The 20521-nt window shown below is 43.2% G+C and overlaps 1 protein-coding gene and 1 long non-coding RNA gene across 8 annotated transcripts in view; one reads left to right on the forward strand and one right to left on the reverse strand.

Moving 5' to 3' along the window:
* Positions 1-20521, forward strand: part of ZNF445 (zinc finger protein 445) — a 70973-nt gene that overhangs the window by 20819 nt on the left and 29633 nt on the right. For 3 of the 7 annotated variants that reach the window (XM_063611053.1, XM_063611052.1, XM_063611078.1), the window contains exon 1: positions 11809-11900. The exons of 2 other annotated variants lie outside the window; for them this stretch is intronic. The gene's annotated coding sequence lies outside the window, so the exon portion shown is untranslated. Of the gene's footprint in view, positions 1-11808; positions 11901-20521 lie in introns of those variants that run through there. 2 more of the 7 variants (XM_055280460.2, XM_063611073.1) reach the window with 1 other exon arrangement.
* On the reverse strand, positions 7764-11725 carry LOC129483418 (uncharacterized). Its single transcript, XR_008658042.2, has 3 exons — positions 11283-11725; positions 10826-10913; positions 7764-7887 (listed from the first exon to the last, which is right to left on the reverse strand). It is a non-coding gene; the product is annotated as an uncharacterized lncRNA (long non-coding RNA).

The raw sequence follows: 20521 nt of genomic DNA on the forward strand, positions 1-20521 counted from the left end.
CAGCCTCTGGAGTAGCTGGGATTACAGGCGCATCCCACCATGCCCGACTAATTTTTGTATTTTTAGTAGAGACGGGGTTTCGCCATGTTGGCCAGGCTAGTCTCGAACTCCTAACCTCAGGTGATTCGCCCACCTCAGCCTCCCAAAGTGCTGAGATTACAGGCGTGAGCCACCACATCCAGCTCCAAGCCATTCTTTTTCTCCTTTCTTCCTGCTGGAAATCACTATCCACTAGAGCCACCAGTGAGCCTCCTGATTTAAATCTGGAGGCAATGGTACCTTTGGGCATTTCTCTCTTGTGGGACCCCATGGGGACAGGGAAAGGGCTGACAGAATATTGAGGAACTAATGTTCCTCCAGTTGTAACCAGGACTTCTGATCCCAAGGTGGGCAATATTATAAGATACGCCGAATTTCTTCAGAATGTGATCTCTCTCCCCAGGTTGGATGACCAAGGCTGAAGGTTTAGGTCAAGTAACAGGGGTGATGGATCCCTGCATAAGTTACAGCCTCAGGAATGAGAACACTCGCCCCATGTCATTGGACAAGAGCATCTCTGGCTGGGGAGTTTCATGGGGTGGGGCGTGTGGGATCATCAATCTTTACCTTGCTCAGTCTCACAGAAGACTCTGCCATGCCTGGCATGACAACACCTGGATAAGAAGCAGTACAGCTGTGGTGAGAAGGAGGCAAGCAAACAATGCTGGAGTTGTTACTGAAGTCTCTTCTATCCTATAATTCCATTGTAATGGCCTGGCTGTTACCCAATGTCTCGGACTTTCCTCAAGCTATCACGCCTGGCCCAGTTCACATTCTAAGCTATCAGTGGCTGAAACTGCTGAGTGACTCCCTTGAAACAAGTCCGCATGCAGGCATACTCTAGAGTATCCTGCTTTAATATGGTATGACAAAAGGACTCCCATATTGGCGTGGGCATACTGACTTATATTGGCACTTCAGACGTGGATGTACCACATGTAGTTTTTCTCACCCTGTAACTATGGGGCAAAAACAAGCTGAGACTGTATATAAATGGACTGACCAGGACTATAACAACAAATGCCTAACAGGTGTCACTTGTGCCCTTCTAGGTTATGAATTCCTCTGTGGGCCTCAGTGTCTACCTCCAGAAGGATCTTGTTGCCTTAGAGTCCTAGGGCCCACTGTCCATGTCAACAACCATACAGAGAGCTAGAAGGGACCTGCTCTGCTAACCTGCCACAGAATGACTTGTAGCATTCTCCCAGGAGAACAAACCAACAGCTGGTTTCATTCTGCAGTTTACATTCTTTTTTTTTTTTTGAGATGGAGTTTCGCTTTTTTTGCCCAGGCTGGAGTGCAATGGCGTGATCTTGGCTCACCACAACTTCCGCCTCCCAGGTTCAAGTGATTCTCCTGCCTCAGCCTCCCTAGTAATTGGAATTACAGGCATGTGCTACCACGCCTGGCTAATTTTGTACTTTTAGTAGAGACGGGGTTTCTCCATGTTGGTCAGGCTGGTCTCAAACTCCTGACCTCAGGTGATCTACCCGCCTTGGCCTCCCAAAGTGCTGGGATTACAGGCGTGAGCCACCACACCCAGCCATTCTTCTTCTTTTTTTTTTTTTGAGACAGTTTTGCTCTTGTTGCTCAGGCTGGAGTGCAATGGTGCGATCTCAGCTCACTGCAACCTCCGCCTCCCAGGTTCAAGCAATTCTTCTGTCTCAGACTCCCGAGTAGCTGAGATCACAGGTGCGTGGCACCACACCTGGCTAATTTTTTGTATTGTTAGTAGAGATGGGTTTTGCAGTGTTGGGCAGGCTGATCTCAAACTCCTGACCTCAGGTGATCCACTTCGGCCTCCCAAATTGCTGGGATTACAGGCGTGAGCCACCATGCCTGGCCCAGTTCACATTCTAATACCAGGCATCAGCATATAGACTCTTGAAAAAATAGTGCACAACCTGTCCTTAACCATGGTGGAAATAACTAATGCTGCTGCCCAAGCTATCCAAGACCAATGAGTCTCACTAAACTCACTAGCAAGGTGGTAATGGACAATTAAACAGCTTTTGATTATCTGCTAGTGGAATCATGCTATTGCTAAAACCTATTGTTCTGTGTATATTAATTCAGAGAAAGTAGAAACTGAGCTACAGAAGATCTATGCTCAGGCAGGATAGTTATCTGCTCTATACCTGCAGTCCCCTTTAGACTCATTTGTTGAATTCTTCAATTTCAATTGCCTTATTCCAGGCACTTGGGTTACTGGCTGAGCACCATCCTTTAGGGAGGCCTGGTCATCCTCCTAGCTCTGGTTCTCCCAGTGATCCTGTGAAGTGCTGTATTAAAGTGGCAGGGATTCTCAGCAAACTAGGAATAGACAGCAACTTTCTCAACTTGATAGAGAACATCTACAAAAAACCTACAGCTAACATTATACTTGATGAGAACCTAGAAGCCTTTCTGCTAAGAACAGGAACAAGATAGGGATGTCCCCTCTCACCAGTGCTTTTCAGCATAGTACTGGAAGTCCTAGCTAGTGCAGTAAGACAAGAAACGATAATAAAAGGTATACAGATTAGGAAGAAAGAAATAAAACTGTCTTTTTTTTTCCACTGATAACATGATTGTCTATGTAGAAAATCCGAAGAACAAAAAAATCCTGAAACTATTAAGTGATTATAGCAAGGTTGCAGGATACAAGGTTAATGTACAAAAGTCAGTCAATTCCTGATACATCAGCAATGAACAAGTAGAATTTAAAATTTAAAGCACAAAACTCCGTCTGAAAAAAGAAAATCATACAAAATTAGCCAGGCGTGGTGGTGCATGCCTGTAATCCCAGCTACTCTGGGGGCTGAGGCAGGAGAATTGCTTGAACCCAGGAGGCGGAGGTTGTGGTGAGCCAAGATCATGCCATTGCACTCCAGCCTGGGCAACAAGAGTGAAACTGTGTCTCAAAAACAACAACAAAAAATTACCATTAACATTGGCACCCGCCAAAATGAAACACGTAGGTATAAATCTAACAAAATATATACAAGATCTATATGAGGAAAACTACAAAACTCCAATGAAAGAAGTCAAAGAACTAAATAAATGGAGAGATTTATATTTAGATGTTCATGAATAGGAAGCCTAAATGTTGTCAAGATGTCACTTCCTCACAACTTGATCTATAGATTCAATGCAATCCTGATCAAAATCTAAGCAAGTTATTTTATGGATATCAATAAACTGATTCCAAAGTTTACATGGAGAGTAGACCCAGAGTAATCAACTTAGTATTGACATAGAAGAACAAAGTTAGAGGACTGACCCTACTTGACATCAAGACTTACTATAAAGCTATAGTAATCAAGATCACGTGGTATTGGTGAAAGAATAAACAACTGGACTAATGGAATAGAATAGAGGGTGCAGAAATAGTTGCACATAAATATAGCCAACTTATCTATGGCAAAGTTAGAGTAAAGGCAATACAATGGAACAAAGTTGTCTTTTCACAGATGGTGCTAGAACATATGGACATCCACATGCCAAAAAAAATTTGAATCTAAGGCCGGGCGTGGTGGCTCACGCCTGTAATCCCAGCACTTTGGGAGGCTGAGGCCAGCAGATCACGAGGTCAAGAGATCAAGACCATCCTGGCCAACATGGTGAAACCCCATCTCTACTAAAAATACAAAAATTAGCTGGGTGTAGTGGCACATACCTGTAGTTCCAGCTACTCAGGAGGAACTGAGGCAGGAGAATTGCTTGAACCCGGGAGGCAGAGGTTGCAGTGAGCCAAGATTGCACCATTGCACTCCAGCCTGGTGACAGAGCGAGACTTCGTCTCAAAAAATTAAAAAAAAAATTTGAATCTAGAAACAGATCTTACACTCTTCACAAAAATCAAGATGAACCATACACCTAAATGTAAAACAAAACTAGAACACTCCTAGAACACAGGAAAATATCTAGATGACCTTGGATAGGTCTAATGACTTTTCAGATACAACACCAAAGGCACAATAATGTAAGAAATAATTGATGAGCTAGGTTTTGTTAAAAACTCTGCCCTGCAAGTTACTGTCAAGAGAATGAGAAGGCAAGCCCCAGACTGGGAGAAGATGTTTGCAAAAGACATATAAAGAACTGTTATCCAAAAAATATGGAGAACTCTTAAAACTCAACAATAAGAAAATGAACAACTCAACTTAAAAGATCAACAAGGCCAGGCGTGGTGCCTCATGCCTGCAATCCCAGTGCTTTGGGAGGCTGAGGCAGAAAGATCACTTGAGCCCAGGAGTTCAAGACCAGCCTAGGCAACATAGTGAAATCTCCCATCTCTAAAATAAATAAAGAAATAATTTTAAAAATCACCAAAACCTGAACACGCACTTTGCCAAGAAGGTATGAAGATGGCAAGTATGCATATGAAAAGATCTTAAGCATCATATATTGTTAGGGAATTGCAAATTAAAATCACAGTGAGAGTAGACACTGTGACACACCTATTCTGAATCTAAACACTGACAATACCAAATGCTGGTGAGGATACTAGCAAATAGAAGCTCTCACTCATTGGTGGTGGGAATGTAAAATGGTACCATAACTTTGGAAGACAGTTTGGCTGCTTTCTTATAAAACCAAAAATACTTCACCATCTGATCCAGCAGTTGTACTCCTTGGTATTTACCCAAATGAATTGAAAATTTATGTCCACACAAAAACTTGCACACAGATGTTTATAGCAGCTTTATTCATAACTGACAAAAGTTGGAGGCAACCAAGGTATCTTTCAGAGGCTAAGTGGTTAAATAAACTGTGGTATATCAGGCAATGGAATATTATTCACTGCTAAAAAGAAATGAGTTATCAAGTCATGAAAAGACATGGAGCCCAGCCTGGGCAACATAGTGAGATCTCATCTCTACTAAAAATAAAAAAATAAAATTAGCTGGGTGTGTTGGCATATGCCTGTAGTCCTAGCTACTCAGGAGGCCAAGACAGGAGGATTGCTTGAGTCCAGGAGATGGAGGTGGCAGTGAGCTATGATTGTGCCACTGCACTCCAGCCTGGACAACAGAACAAGACTCTGTCTCCCAAAAAAAAAAAGACACAGGAAAGGTCAATCTGAAAAGATTGCATACTGTATGATTTCAACTGTATGACCTTCTGGAAAAGGCAAAACTATGGTAAAAAGATCAGTGGTTGCCACAGGGAGGAGGGAGGGATGAATAAGGAGAGCACAGAGGATTTTTAGGGCAGTGAAACTTTTCTGTATAATACTATTTTATGGCTATCAGTAAACTGATTCCAGAGTTTACATGGAGAGGCAAAAGACCCAGAGTAGTCAACTCAGTGTTGAAGTAAAAGAACAAAGTCAGAGGGCTGACTTTACTGGACTTTAAGCCTTACTATAAAGCTATAATGATCAAGACCATCCTCCTGCCTCAGCCTCCCAAGTAGCTGAGACTACAGGTGTGCACCACCACACTATTCTGGAAACTATTCCATATGACACAGAATACATGTATGTGGATACATGTATTTATACATTTGTCAAAAACCATAGAATGTATAACACCAAAAGTGAACCTCCATATAAAGTCTTGGCCTGGCGTGGTGGCTCACGCTTGTAATCCCAGTATTTTGGAAGGCTGAGGCAGGTGGATTGTTGAGTCCAGGAGTTTGAGGCCAGCCAGGGCAACATAGCAAAACTCTGTGTCTACAAAAATACAAAAAAATTAGCCGGGTGTGGTGGCTTGCACCTGTAGTCCCGGCTACTCAGGGGCTGAGGTGGGAGGATCGCTTGAGCCTGGCAGGTTAAGGCTGCAGTGAGCTGTGTGATTGTACCACTGCACTCCAGCCTGGGCAACAGAGTGGGACCCTGAAAAACCAAAACCAAAACAAAACAAACACACAACAACAACAAATATATATATATATATGTATATATATGTGTGTGTGTGTATATATATGTATGTACATACATATACATATTTGGTTGTAACTAATGTACCACTGTGGTTTGGGATGTCTATGGGGGAGGTTATGTGTGTATGGAAACAGAGTGAATTGGGAACTCTCTGTTCTTTCTGTTCAATTTTGCTGTGAACCTAAAACTGCTCTAAAAAATCAGGGTTGTCCAGGTGTGGTTGCTCATGCCTGTAATCCCAGCACTTGTGGAGGCTGAGGAGAGTGGATTGCTTGAGCCCAGGAGTTTGAGACCAGCCTTGGCAACATGGTGAAACCCCATCTCTACCAAAAATACAAAAATTAGCCAGTCTCATAACCTGGTCTCAAAATAAATAAATAAATAGATTTAAAAAATAAGGGTTATTAATTTTAAAAAGTGACAGGAAGATTCTGTGAGCAAACCTAATCCATAGGGGTTGTTCAGGCCCCATAAGACCCAGCTTTGCCTCCAAATTCAGGGCGGATGGTGGTCTGCTAGATTCAGTATGCTTTATCTGCTATTTCAGCAGCCAAGCAAGGGTCAGTGGGTAGACTGCAGGGAAAGAGTCCTGCACAGCCTGTCAACCCTTGCAGTTTCAAAGAATGTGCCTCGGGCTTGGAACTTTTACTTACATGGTGATAAAGAGCCTCCACACCCTGTGCTGGGCTCACTGCCCTGCTTGGGAATATCTTTTCCTGTTCCAGGTTTGACATGTACTTCTTTGTTCTGCTTAAACATGTGCATCATATGGCACCAGCCCAACCCCACTGCTATATCCGTTCTCAGTGGGAAGGGAATGGGGTTCCTCCCAGGCAACACACAAAGAGTGTATGCAGACCATCTGTCTGTCTTGGTTGCAGGGCAAGTCCCACTGGCCATGGGGAACCAATGCTCCCTATTGAAGCTGATCTTACTCTGTCTCTTCTCTGTGTGAGTAAAATGTTGTTCCATCCAGTGCTTGTGTAAGTCTTGTCTTTCTTGACAACCCCCAAACCTGCAAACCCTGCAGTGGCTTAACATCGTAGGACTGCTGCTTTTGGTGGTACTCATTTTTATGCTCTGCTGTCCTCTACCCAGTGGGACTCGTCTGTTGGAGGTGGAAACAGGTGTCAGTTGCTTGACACCTGGTGACTGATATACCCCAGGTCTGGAACAGTATCTAGCACATAGTGCATAATCAGTAAATTCTTTGTGAATGAATGAGTGAGTATAGATAGATGTGGCTTCCAGTACCTATACTGACACTTCCTACTTCTTCGTTCAGATAGAGAATAAGGAAAGCAGGAGGAGCAGGTTTGCCTGGGGCACAGGTGGTGAGTGAGTTGTTGGTGCCAGTGGAATGATAACACATCATGAACTAATTCTATCAGTTGTCTCAAGTCTTGGAACTTCCACCTCCAGACTTTTCTTTTTTTTTTTTGAGACGGAGTCTTGCTCTGCTGCCCAGGCTGGAGTGCAGTGGCATGATCTTGGTTCACTGCAAGCTCCGCCTCCTGGGTTCATGCCATTCTCCTGCTTCAGCCTCCTGAGTAGCTGGGACTACAGGTGCCCGCCAACACGCCCAGCTAATCTTTTTGTATTTTTAGTAGAGACGGGGTTTCACCGTGTTAGCCAGGATGGTCTCGATCTCCTGACCTCGTGATCCGCCTGCCTCGGCCTCCCAAAGTGCTGGGATTACAGGTGTGAGCCACTGCACCTGGCCTCAGACTTTCTATAAGAGCTTTGCTCCCTCATGGGCTCTTGTAATGCCAAAGCTTTGCTTTCTAAGCCTGTCTGTGATACAGGCTTATTACAGAAATCAAACACTAACATGACTGTTTTCTTTCCCCTTACATTCTTTCTCTAATAAGGCCAGCACCCTCTCCTCTCTTCCTGCTTCTCTCTCTCTCTTTCTCTCTCTTTTTCTCTCTCTCTCGGCAATGGGTGTCAGTGAACAGGAGGAGGATCACTTCAGGGCCCTGAGGAAAGATAAAATTTTGAAGATTATTTAGTGATGTGATAAAAAACACTTGACATTAGAGTGGCAAGTGAAAAAAAGGCAGGACAGAAGCAGTTGTCAAAAGATGAAATTACAACAAATTTAGTTTAAAGACCAAATTCGGCCAGGCGCAGTGGCTCACTCCTATAATCCCAGCACTTTGGAAAGCTGAGGCGGGTGGATCACCTGAGGTCAGGAGTTCAAGACCAGCCTGGCCAACATGGTGAAACGCTGTCTCTACTGAAAATACAAAAATTAGCTGGGCGTGGTGGTGGGCGCCTGTAAACCCAGCTACTTGGGAGGCTGAGGCAGGAGAATCACTTGAACCCAGGAGGCAGAGGTTACAGTGAGCTGAGATCGTGCCACTGTACTCCAGCCTGGCAGCAGAGCGAGACTCCATCTTATAAATAAGTAAATAAATAAATAATAATAAAGACCAAATTAGGTTTTGTTAGTGATTCTAGATTCAGGCAACATCTCATTCTATAAAATAGAATGGGTATTCTGATAAGCTGAACAGAGGAGATTGGCTTTATAAGCAGAAAAAGGCCAAAGAAAGCAAAAATAGGGAACCAAAGGCAGACTGGTTGGCATTAGTTATTTCAGATTACTTTCCTTGTAAGGGTTAAAGCAGAGGGGCCTTGGTTATCATGCCAGCTAAATCTGGCCTGTTTGAGGATTTGGCTATTATCACAACAGAAAACTCCTAAGGGCCTGGGTTAGATATAGAGAAGATTGATTAGTCAACAAATGTTTATTGAGTACATACTATGTAGTCAGTGCTGTTCTAAGTACTTGAGGTATAGCAATGCATAAAAACAAAGATTCCATAGTTTTTCTTCCTCATGGCTATGGCCTGACTCAAAGATTCTTTTACCCCCTCCATTACCAGTAAAGTTTAAATTCGTGTATATTCTCTCCTGGCTTCCTGATCCTCTCTCTCTTTCTCTATGTTTATGTTCAGATGCAAGGAATATCCTCTGCAGAAAAAGATGGAGGGTGGAGGAGGGAGTTGAGTTCAATTTTTCATTTTAAGTCCTTCATTAGTACTACTTAATGCATCAGTATTTCTTTGATATAAATGATAATTTTAAAATTCATTTAAAGTTGGATCACCTTCTAAAATCTCATTAAAATGTATTTTTCAATATCTTAGAGGCAGAAGGGGGAATTCAGAGAAAATTAATTATATGATGTAATATAATATGTAATATATTTCAAATGGCCACAATTACACATAATTTAACTGTTTAAACATTTGTTTTATGTTTTTCTTATAGGAGAGTACACTATTCCAATGGATCACAGTAATCACCATCCTCAGATACATTGCTTTATTTTATTTTCATCCTAATATTTCAACCTGCCTCCCTCAAACTACAGAGAAGGAGCTGAGTTTGAGGCCAGAAAAGGAGTGAAAATCCTACGAGGCCAATTTGTTTGCCCACAACTGATTCTTAGTTTTAACATCTTATCTCTTTTCTCAAGTCACATTCCAGATCCCCATCTCAACACCCCAATTTTTTCTTCCCCATTTCAAAATAAGAAAAAAATCAAGGGAGAAATTTCCCCCTTATATTTGAAAGGCGGAATCCTGACGCACTTTAAATTCCAAAACAAAGAAGCAAATGAACATACAATCCTTTAGCATGTGGTTTTTACATGTAGCAAGGAATCAGGGTAAAAGGATAATTATCTACTCCCAGGTTCTCAAGTGTTGGAATCATCTGGGGATTTTAAAATCTAGGCTTGTCAGTGTCTCACCCACAAAGATTTGGATTGAATTGATTTGAGGTATGGACTTTTTAAAAGCTCTAAGGAAGATTCTAATCTGCAGCAAAGTTAAGAACCACTGATTTACATGCACAGTTCTTTGCTGCTTCAAGTATGGTCCAGGAACTGCAACATGGGTACACCTGGAAGTTTGTTAAAAATATTCGTTGGTCCCTCCCCAGACCTCCTGAATTTGAATCTACAGTTTAACCAGATCCCAAGTGATTTGTATTCATATGCACCTGAGAATTTGAGAATCTTACCTAGGGCCTTTACTAAGCAAACTGCCCTGATCTGAAAGAGAGTACAGTGCTCAGGAAGTACAGCTAGCAAGAATATGCCTCCTACCAGAAAAGTGAAGAAACCTCATGGTTATAGGCTTGAGTGTTGTGGCACTCAGAGAAATCAGATATTAGTAGAACTTTGAGATTCAAGAAGATGTATAGGTCTTAAAATCAGAGCTGCATTCCCAGTGGCTGCTCCCCAAACTTTGCAAGTGCTAGTGAAGCCAATCTGGTTGATCTGTTTGATCACACTAAATGTGGGTGCTATCCATGCTAACCACCTATCATGTTGAAAAACATCCAGTGAGTACATCCCAAACACAGAGAACCTGCTCAAACTCTTCTATGATGGGAAAATTTTGTTCTCAAGCAAAACTTGAAAACTCTTCTCACCACTATGGGTGGTTCTGAATCACTCAAGAACATTATATCTAGTGGATATTAATGGACAAATTAGGCATTGACAAGCAGTTTCTATTTTCCTTTTTGCATGTGTTGGATATTTTCCAATTGCCCCTCCATATTCAGTCTCAGTCCTCAACCCTGCTGTGACACTTGGGAGACTGAGTTTCCTGGATTGCCCTCTGGCTTCCGGTTGGGTTGGGCCAATGGGAAGCCCTGACAGGAGATCAGAAGAGAGCTGGGTTCAGGTTATTTATTACCCCAGCTTCCTTTGTGCTGGACTATGGCTTGGATGTAGCCCTCAACTGAAAGCCACAGTTTCTCTCAGGTGGCCTGCTCCCAGGGGTGAGAATAGCTTCTAAATGTTGCTAGCCATGGGATTCTGCACCACTCCGTGTTGCATTTCCTTAACCCTGTCCACTTTGTGTAAATCGCCCCTTGTGAACTCTCCCCACTTACCTTGTTTGAATGTGCCATCTGTTTCTCTATCACCTCGTCACCATCTCCCTGGTGTTTAGGATCTATTCTCTGTTTCCATCTTTGGTGACTGGGGCATTAAAAAGGGGTGGATCAGATGAGTAAAGCAAAGCCTCAGGGCACAGATGGGCATCATCAATGCCCATCTGAAAGATCAATTGGCAACATGTTGCAGCCTGCCACTAGGAAGCACAAACCAGAGGACTACCAGGACAGCAGCTTGTATCATGCCCTCCAATGGCAGCAGATAGCCTTATGGCTTTGGCTCTGCACCTTCAAGGTTCTCTGGCACTGGCAATAGATGACATTTGCTCCTACAGGGGGTGGGCAAACTCTCCATGTTGCTTCACCTCCTCTTCAAGCAGCCCCTCCACGCCCCCCCAACCTACTCCTCCCAGATTCCACATATTATTGGGCAATGGCATCATTGTTCACTCACCAGGCGAGCCTAGTTAGAATTCACCCACAGGAGAGAACAAGTGAAGGCCTTGGGAAGCTAAAGTATGGTGCACCTCTGGGCTGGCTATGAACAAGTATTCCTGGTATGGTGATGATGGGGATGATCTCGTCTTGGAAAGGCAGGAGTTCTGGCACCTAGCTTCCCGTAGGATCTGGTTCTCCTCTTTGAAGGGTACCCAGGTGAAGAATGAGTGGCTCCCTTAACCCCTTCTCCTGGCCAGGACCAGTCTGCTAGATATTGCTGGCCCTATTTTCACCCCTAGCTTTGGATCCCTTTCTTCCCTGGAGGGAAGGAGGCCTTCAGGGCAGCCCCGCAGACACGACAGGAGGGATGTAAGAAAACAGGCGCTGCTGGGCATCCGAGCGTGGAAGGGAAGTGTCCAGCGGAGGGAGGTGAGGGATGGTGGACAAGCCCCGCCGCCCGCCCCACTGGAGCCGGAGAGAAGCAGAGAGGTTGGGCCTCCCAGTTTCCTAGAGAGGCCGCGGAGGGCCCGGGGCGCCGACGCGCGTGCGCGACTGGAGCCGCCGGGAGGTAGGCGCGGGACAGGCTGCTGCGGTGGCGGCGGGTGGACCGATTGTCGCTCGGCGGCGGGAGTCGGTGAGAGGCCTGACGGGGCGCGGGGGTGGGGGTGGCGGCATTGGGGGCGCGGGGCTCCCCGAAGGCCGCGGCATCCTCGAGCCTGCCCGGGCCGCGGACGAGGCCCGGCCTGGAGGCTGCGCTGGTGGCGGGGGTCTGGCGGTGGATCCCGCCCCCGCCACGCTGAGGGCGTATCGAGAACCTCTTTGCCTCCCAGGCGTCCGGGGTAGAGAATCTGGAGCCCAGGTTTCTCCGGGCTTTCTCGTTTCATCCAATTCTGCATATAAAGCGTATTTATCAGAGACAATTAGATAACACGGGAAAGTAGAAGAAAAGTAAAAGTAGCTGCAATCCTGAAATCTGTCTCCAGGCCTCCTGACATTTAAAATATCTGTGCATAATTTTGCACACTGACATCCATAAATATATATTACGAAATGAGAGCGTGCTCCTGCTTTTTAAAAAACCTGTTAGTATTATTGTGAGGAAACAATATTGTGCCAAAATACACATAACATTTACCATACAATACATAAACGTTTACCATTTAACCATTTGGAAGTGTATAAGTCAGTGACATTAAGTACATCCATACTACCGCTTTTTAAAAATTATAATCTCCTGAATTTGTAGAATGCATTTGTTCTTATTTTGGCTAAAATTAGTGCTGGCATTATGACACCACTAAAACATTTTTTTTTTTTTTTGCGAGGATAATTAAGAAATCGTGTTTGCAGTTTGTTTTCTGTAGGAGACACATTTGCATGAAGCTCTAAATGGTGAAGTGACATTTGTGCAGAAAAATAGCAAAATCTTGTTTGTCAGGGTGGTTATCTTTCACAATGAAATAACCAGTATATAAAATGCAGTTTTTAAACAAAGGCAGAGCTCTAACCTGCAGCGATTGTAGCACATTCTGACTTGCACAGGCCTAAGAGATCAGAGTATTGTTTCCTTCCGAATTTAAAAGTGGTGGCCAGGCAAGAATGTTATTCTGTTTCAAACTGCTTGTAGTGCAAAACGAAAAACTCAGTATTAGGTTGGTGGTTTTGCAAGGAAGTGCCAGGGAGTGGTTTAGGCAGTAATTTGATTAAGCAGTTTCAGAGAGCCTCCATGTGTTGTGTGTGTGTCTGCGTGTGTGTGTGTGCATGTATGTGTGTGCATGCATGTGTGTGCATATTCAGGGACCAAATAATTAGGCTGCTCTTTTATGTTATCTTAATGAAAGGCAGACACATTTTGGTTAGAAAAAAAAAAAAAGTCTTACTGTAAGCCGAAAAGATGAGAATGTTTTGAAGATAGACCTCAGTATGCACTTAAAAAGGAAACTGACAAAAAACATGAAAAATGGCAAGTATTCCACCGGTAGGTTTTCTGTGGCTTCTGGTATCCAGGAAGAATTAGTGCATAAGCAGTCTACGATGTCAGAGAGTAAACTATAGTAAAACATAACACTGTATTTTGCAATTTTCAAGATTTTGTATTAGAAACAATGTGAAAGAGTACATTTCTGTGACTCTCGGGCGAATTGTTAGGTGTTCTGTAAGATTGAATTTATGAATTTATTTTTTTCCTTCCTAATCTTAAATTTCGTTTCTTTTTCCTTGTTTATTTTATTTATTTTATTTTTGAGACGGAGTTTCACTCTTGTTGCCCTGGCTGGAGTGCAGTGGCGTGATCTCGGCTCACCGCAACCACCGCCTCCCAGGTTCAAGTGATTCTCCTGCCTCAGCCTCTCAGGTAGCTGAGATTACAGGCATGTGCCACCATGCCCGGCTAATTTTGTATTTTTAGTAGAGGCGGGGTTTCACCACGTTCATCAGGCTAGTCTTAAACTCCCGACCTCAGGTGATCCGCCCACCTCGGCCTCCCAAAGTGCTAGGATTACAGGCATGAGCCACCGCGCTGGCCTTGTATTTGTGTTTTTATAAAGTCCCTCAATTTGGTTGCATCTCAAGTTTTTTGTCAAGTGTTACCACTGGAACCTTACTGTCTTTCTCCTAGTCATCAGTAATTACTTGGGGGAAGATAGTTTACTACTTTGCATATGAGATACTGTTTTTCTTTGAACTTTGGTCTAAGTAGCATTCATTGATTGATCTTGCCTGCAGCAATGACTGCTGTGGTGTTGGGATTTGACTTTCTCTTCCCTTCATTCCTTCTAGGCATTCACTGGATACTTACATACAATTCTCATTCATTCAAAGTATTCATTGGAATCTTTGTGAGGAAGAGCTATCCCTTCTCCAGTTATTTATTGATTCAATCAGTTATATTATTGTGTGCTTTGGATACTTATTTTATTCTTTGCGCTAGAATGCATACTATTGTTATTTTATTGCTGAAATTATTGTAGCTCTTTGACTGTTGGGAGCTGTGTCTGTTTGCCTCGATTTTTTTTTTTTTTTCAGTCCTTCCCTAGTTTTTGTTTTCTGGCACCCAAAACCCTTATATTTTTCCCTCCCCAGCCTGGCATCAGTCACTTCTGCAAGGATCCTGTTTGTTGTTGTTGTTTGTTTGTTTTAATTGAAGAATAGTATAGTATTTAGAAATCAAGTTTTGGGCACTCCCATTATTAGTTTATTTCTTAATTGGTAAATGAATATAAATATTATTTTAAGGCTTTACATACATACTGAAAGCATTTTTTTTTTTTTTTTTTTTGAGGTGGAGTTTCGCTCTCGTTGCCCAGGCTGGAGTGCAATGGCATGATCTTGGCTCACTGCAACCTCCGCCTCCTGGGTTCAAGCTATTCTCCTGCCTCAGCCTCCCGAGTAGCTGGGATTACAGGCATGCAGCACCACGCCGGCTAATTTTTGTATTTTTAGTGGAGACAGGGTTTCTCCATGTTGGTCAGGCTGGTCTCGAACTCCCGACCTCAGGTGATCTCTCCTCAGCCTCCCAAAGTGCTGGGATTACAGGCATGAGCCACCGCGCCTGGCCTGCATTTTTTCTTAAGTTGTGATTATCTTAGAAACCTGTTTGCTTAGTATCAGTTTATATACCTTCTATACACTTACACTGATAGGAAAACACAAAAATAAGAGACTAGCTCATGGGGACATTAAAAGGAAAACAAAGAAATTACATTGGCCATGAGGTGAAGAAACAATGTAACAGAAGAAAATCTCCTTGAAAAACATCAAGATCTTGGTTGGAAGTTTCCCTGTTCTTTTCAAAGCCATTTTCTTTGTGGGAATGAAACTGGGTTAAGCTATAAAGCTCTGGGGGGAGAGTCCTGAGAATAAGACCCAGCTCAGGTTCCTTCCCAGTCCTGAGTGTAATTGTGATATAATCTCAGCAAGAAGATAAATGAAGCTTTTCTTCTGTCCTTAAAAGCTAGTTGGGACTTGGGAGAAGCCTGTGGCATTAAGATACCTGAATTTCATTGGCAGGCTCAGCTATCTGCTGGGGTAGCTGTATGTTCACTATGCTCTGGGTCTTTCATTCAGAGTTTGAGAGGCCCATGAGGTCTTAACTTTATTCGTGTTCATGATTGCAGAGGCTGAGCTAACCTTTCTTTGACTCAAGGACTGGAATCCTCACTATAGTCACAGGCATTCGCCCTGAATTTTCTGTCAGTCTTCTCATCACCTCTTTACAAATACATTACTGCCAGGCAAGGTGGCATGCGCCTGTGATCCCAGCTACTCAGGAGGCTGAGGCAGAAGAATCGTGTGAGCCCAGGAGTTCAAGACCAGCCTGGGCAATATAGTGAAACCCTTGTTCCCCGTCACGCTCCAAAAATCTGGAAGTTAGCTGGTGTGGGGGGGAAAAAAAAAGTCACTGACCCTTTTGGACATTTGTGCAGCAGCTGCTTCAGAACAGTCCTGCTTGGAGACTTATTTTTGGAGCTAATTTGACTGTGGGTGTCAATTTCCTGAGATTGGTCAGTGCCATTTATATTTTTCACTGGGTACATTTCTTAAAAGTGTTTCTCTCTGGCCTCAATTTCTTTCTCTTTAACTTAATTGCCATATTTATCTTCATTTTTAGCAGCATTGTGGTTCTTTTCATACTTTGGTTTTCTCTCTTCTGTCTGTTCTGCAGGTTTGGCCATGAAAGTCTCTCTCCTTTTTCTGTTTTTCAGCTTTCTCCTGACCAGGTGTTTCTCCTTCCCTTTTGTGCTGCTGGAACGCACCAAGGCTGGAGCCTGCTCCTCTTGGTCCTGAAGCTCCCATGCTTCTCAGTCTTCGAGTCTCCTTTTATAGGCCTTCATTTATTTACTTTATTTCTTCTTTCATTTCCCCCTTTTTTTTTTCCTTTGAATGCTTATTCTTACTCCACTCCCCTTTTTCACAGCAAGGCTTCAGTTCTCTGCCAGAACTGTAGCAGCTTCCTCAGCATGTGTGCTCCCTAATGTAGCTCTTTTCTTGCCTCTTCTTGGCCCTTAGAGTAGGGCTGTAGTTTCTTTTTTATCCCTGGATGATTGCATGCCTTCTAGTGTGAGTCTTCTTTACATCTTAGTTTACTGTCATTTCTTTTGACAGTATTAGCAGCACTTGCTGAGAGCAGAGGGCATTGGATAGGTATTAGTTTAGAGCAAATGTAGAAGGTGGTGGCTCTGTTTTAATATCATAAGTGTCACTCCTTTTACATTTGCTTCACAGTGGTGGGAGATGGAAGGGGTCAACATTTTCAGGGGATATGACCTTCATCTGTGACTTTGTGCACAGGGTAGTGGGGCCACTTTGCAACAAGTTCTGAGACCTGTTGTCCATCTCACACTTTTTGTAGACTCTCCAGTTCTTGTCTCATGAGTCTTCAGTTTGTTAGTTCAGTGGCTATTTATGGGCATTTTTGGATCCTGGAGTAGATTGATGGCTGTTACTGATGGATCTTTTCCACCAATAATGTCTGGGTACTTTTACTCCTAGTTAAAGAAGCTTTTAGGGGCAAGAAGATACTGATGAGATTGCTCTCTAGACTGAACCAAGAGTCATATTAGAGAAATTCTGGATGCAGGTGATCCGTACAGAGTCAGCTGATCCTGTGTCTGTGGAACATTAATGGCAGCACTGCTTGTATTTCTCTTTTTCTTCAACTTTTATTTTTTTTTCTTATTGTTGCTGGCTACTACTTTTCTTTGTTTCTGTTTTCTTTCTGGTTAGGTTTTTTTGTTTTTGTTTTTGTTTTGCATGTTGTGTTTTGGTAGCATTTTGCTCTTCTTGTTCTCTACCTCACTTGCCTGTTTTTTTTTCTCCTTACATCTGTTTACCTGGAGAACTTCCTTTTGTAGTTGATTGAGCTGAAGCCATGGTTTGTACTCAAGTCCCCCCTCAAGAATGTGCTGTCCCTTCTGCTGTGCATCTGCCATCTTCAATCCTACAAGTTGCTGCTCATTTGCTTTGCTTCTTAAGAGAATTATTGATCACTTTGCTGTTTATAAATGTAATGGGTAACAATTTAGGCAACATAGGCAAATAAGGAAGGAGAGCCCTCTCATCCCACCTCCCAGAGGAAATCATGGCTAAAAATACTTTGGTAGTGAGGCTTAGGAGCTTTTATGTGCATATGTAAACTGCTTTACTTTTCATTTGCTTTAAAACGTAAATGACAGTATAACTATGCTTTCTAATAATTGCTTTTCAATTTACTTTTCTTTTAGGAAATAGAAGACAAAAAAATATAAAGTTGCTTTTAAATGCAATTCTCTACCTTCCTACCCCTAAGAGATTTTGTGAATCCTTTCAGGCTTTTAAAATTTCTTTGAGTAGTTACAGGTACTTTCACATACATGCGTATACAGTCACACACACATGGTTATACATTTTTTTTCACAATTCGTATTTAGGATGTGCTATTAAACTTAGCACATATTTTTGTTATTGTTGGGAAAAGCAGTCATGCACAGTTTCTCTCTCCTTACTTGGCTGTGTAGGAGTGTCCTTGGACGCCAGGCATTGTGGCTCGTGCCTGTAATCCCAGTGCTTTGGGAGGCCAAGTCAGGAGGCTCTCTTGAAGCCAGGAGTTTGAGACTGGCCTGGGCAACATAGTGAGACCCTATCTGTTAAAAAAAGTCAGGCAGAGTGAGGGTGGCACATGTCTGTAGTCTCAGCTATTCAGGAGGTTGAGGTGGGAGGATCACTTGAACCCAGGAGTTTGAGGCTGCAGTGAGCTATGATCGTGCTACTGCACTCCAGCCTGGATGACAGAGTGAGAAAAAGAGTGGTCTTGGGCCCGAGACATTTCCTTACAAGAGTGAAAGAGTCCTCACAACCTTTGCTGGGTTTAACATCTTGTGAGGGACTATCTTGTTTTTCTGCACTTGATATACTCCTTTGTTCTGTTTTTTGTTTTGTTTTGTTTTTGTTTTTGTTTTTATTTTAAGATGGAGTTTTGCTTTGTCACCCAGGCTGGAGTGCTGTGGCACGATCTTGGCTCACTGCAACCTCTGCCTCCTGGGTTCAAGTGGTTCTCCTGCCTCAGCCTCCTGAGTAGCTGGGATTACAGCTGTACGTCTCCACGCCTGGCTAATTTTCGTATTTTTAATAGAGATGGGGTTTCGCCATGTTTGCCAGGCTGGTCTCAAACTCCTGACCTCAGGTAATGCGCCCGCCTTGGCCTCCCAAAGTGCTGGGATTACAGGTGTGAGCCACCATGCCAGGCCTCCTTTGTTCTGTTTCTAAGTGCATGAATCAGCCGCCCTCATTCATGCTCCTAGCTTTCTGCGTTTCAGACCCCACAGAGGAGGGGTTAAGGTCTTTCTACTGCATTATGAAGCGTGTATACACAGACCACCTGTGTAGACTGTGGAGTGGTTCTGCTGGCCACGAGGGACCAACACATTACAAGTGGCTGGATCTTGGGCACCCTCTGTCTCCATAAGTACACATTGTACCTCTTGAGCTTGGTGGGGGTGGTGTCTTTTCTCAGTGACCTCAAGTCATACACTGTCTCTTCCTTGGGTGACACCTAGTTGCCTTGTAACTTTGGCTACAGAGCCTTATCACCTGGTGTACGGTGAAGCAGTTATGTTGATATATAACAATTCTAGTACATTCTTTTTAGGTGTGTGTATTTCATCCTATAAAATGCTTTTTTTTTTTTTTTTTTTTTTGAGACCAACTCTCGTCTCACTATCCTCCCAAAATATTGGAATTACAGGCATGAGTCACTGCACCTGGCCAAATGCTACACTTTTATAACCTCCCAAGCGGTTCACCTTGCCTGCTGCCTAGACAGAGCTAATTCATCAAGACGGGAATTGCAATAGAGAAAGAGTAATTCACGCAGAGCCGGCTGTGTGGGAGACTGGAGTTTTATTATTACTTAAAGCAGTCTCCCCCAGCATTTGCAGAGCAAAGTTTTTAAGGATAACTTGGTGGGTTGGGGGAAGCCAGTGAGCCAGGAGTGCTGATTGGTCAGAGATGAAATCATAGCGCGTCACAGCTGTCTTCTTGTGCTGAGTCAGTTCCTGGGGGGGAGGCCACAAGATCAGATGAGCCAGTTTATTGATCTGGGTTGTGCCAGCTAATCCATCAAGTGCAGGGTCTGCAAAATATCTCAAGCACTGATCTTAGGAGCAGTTTAGGGAGGGTCTGAATCTTGTAACCTCCAGCTGCATGACTCCTAAACCATAATTTCTAATCTTGTGGCTAATGTTAGTCCCGCAAAGGCAATCTAGTCCCCGGGCAAGAAGATCTGCTTTGGGAAAGATCTGTTACTGTCTTTATTTAAACTATAAACTGTAAGTTTTCCCCAAAGTTAGTTCAGCCTGTGCCCAGGAATGAACAAGGACAGCTTGGAGGTTAGAAGCAAGATGGAGTTAGTTAAGTTAGATCTCTTTCACTGTCTCAGTCATAATTTTGCAATGACAGTTTCAGTCCCGCCCTTTGGGTTTTAGAACACCTTAATAAGGTGTAGGCTATGAAGGTGGGAAAAGGCTGTTGATTGCTCTGGCTTCTTCCTGCTGACAGGGGACATAGTGGGAATGGGAGTGAACCCCAACATGAAAAGAGTGGAACTGCTTTGCAACTGTCTGAGTGTACTCATGCAGGCCTGGCCGGGCGTTCATGGCTTGCATGGCTAGAACATTAGTATTTTCATCTGTAATTTTACTGCAGTATTTAAGTGAAACAGCCTACTATAAGGTAATAACGAGTCCTAGGATGAGGAGTACAATTCCCAATTTTAAAAGCAAAGATTTGAAAGTATTAGTTTGGGGACTTGTAACCCACAAAGAATTTAGAATTTAGTTTAAACTGCAGAAAAAAACCTCAAGAACAGCTACAACATTGTACTATAGATTTTCTTTTGAAGCATAATTTTGTCTTTCCAGTCCCCATTTTTATTAAAAACAAATCATGATAGAACTGATTTGTTTACAAAATAAACTTTAGTCTTACTGTGCATGGCCTGATTATTTGCATAAAGTGCAGCAAGAATAATTATTTTATACTTAGGCTTTTTAAGTTGGCTTTGATAGAACTCTGTTCCATGAAGAATCTCAGATAAGACTTTTTAAAAGCCGAGCCCAGCCGTGGATTTGTACTCTCAAATACCTATGAGTTGGGCAAAGTCCTCTCCTCTTGAGGTCCCAAGGTAACTTGGGGTTCCTGGGCCTGTTAGAAAGTGACATTCTTTACTTACCACAGGTCGTCAGGAAACTTGTACAGAGACTCTGTGTGGACAAGGTATGA

This window comes from Symphalangus syndactylus, chromosome 1, assembly GCF_028878055.3.
Source record: "Symphalangus syndactylus isolate Jambi chromosome 1, NHGRI_mSymSyn1-v2.1_pri, whole genome shotgun sequence".
Lineage (NCBI taxonomy): Eukaryota > Metazoa > Chordata > Mammalia > Primates > Hylobatidae > Symphalangus > Symphalangus syndactylus.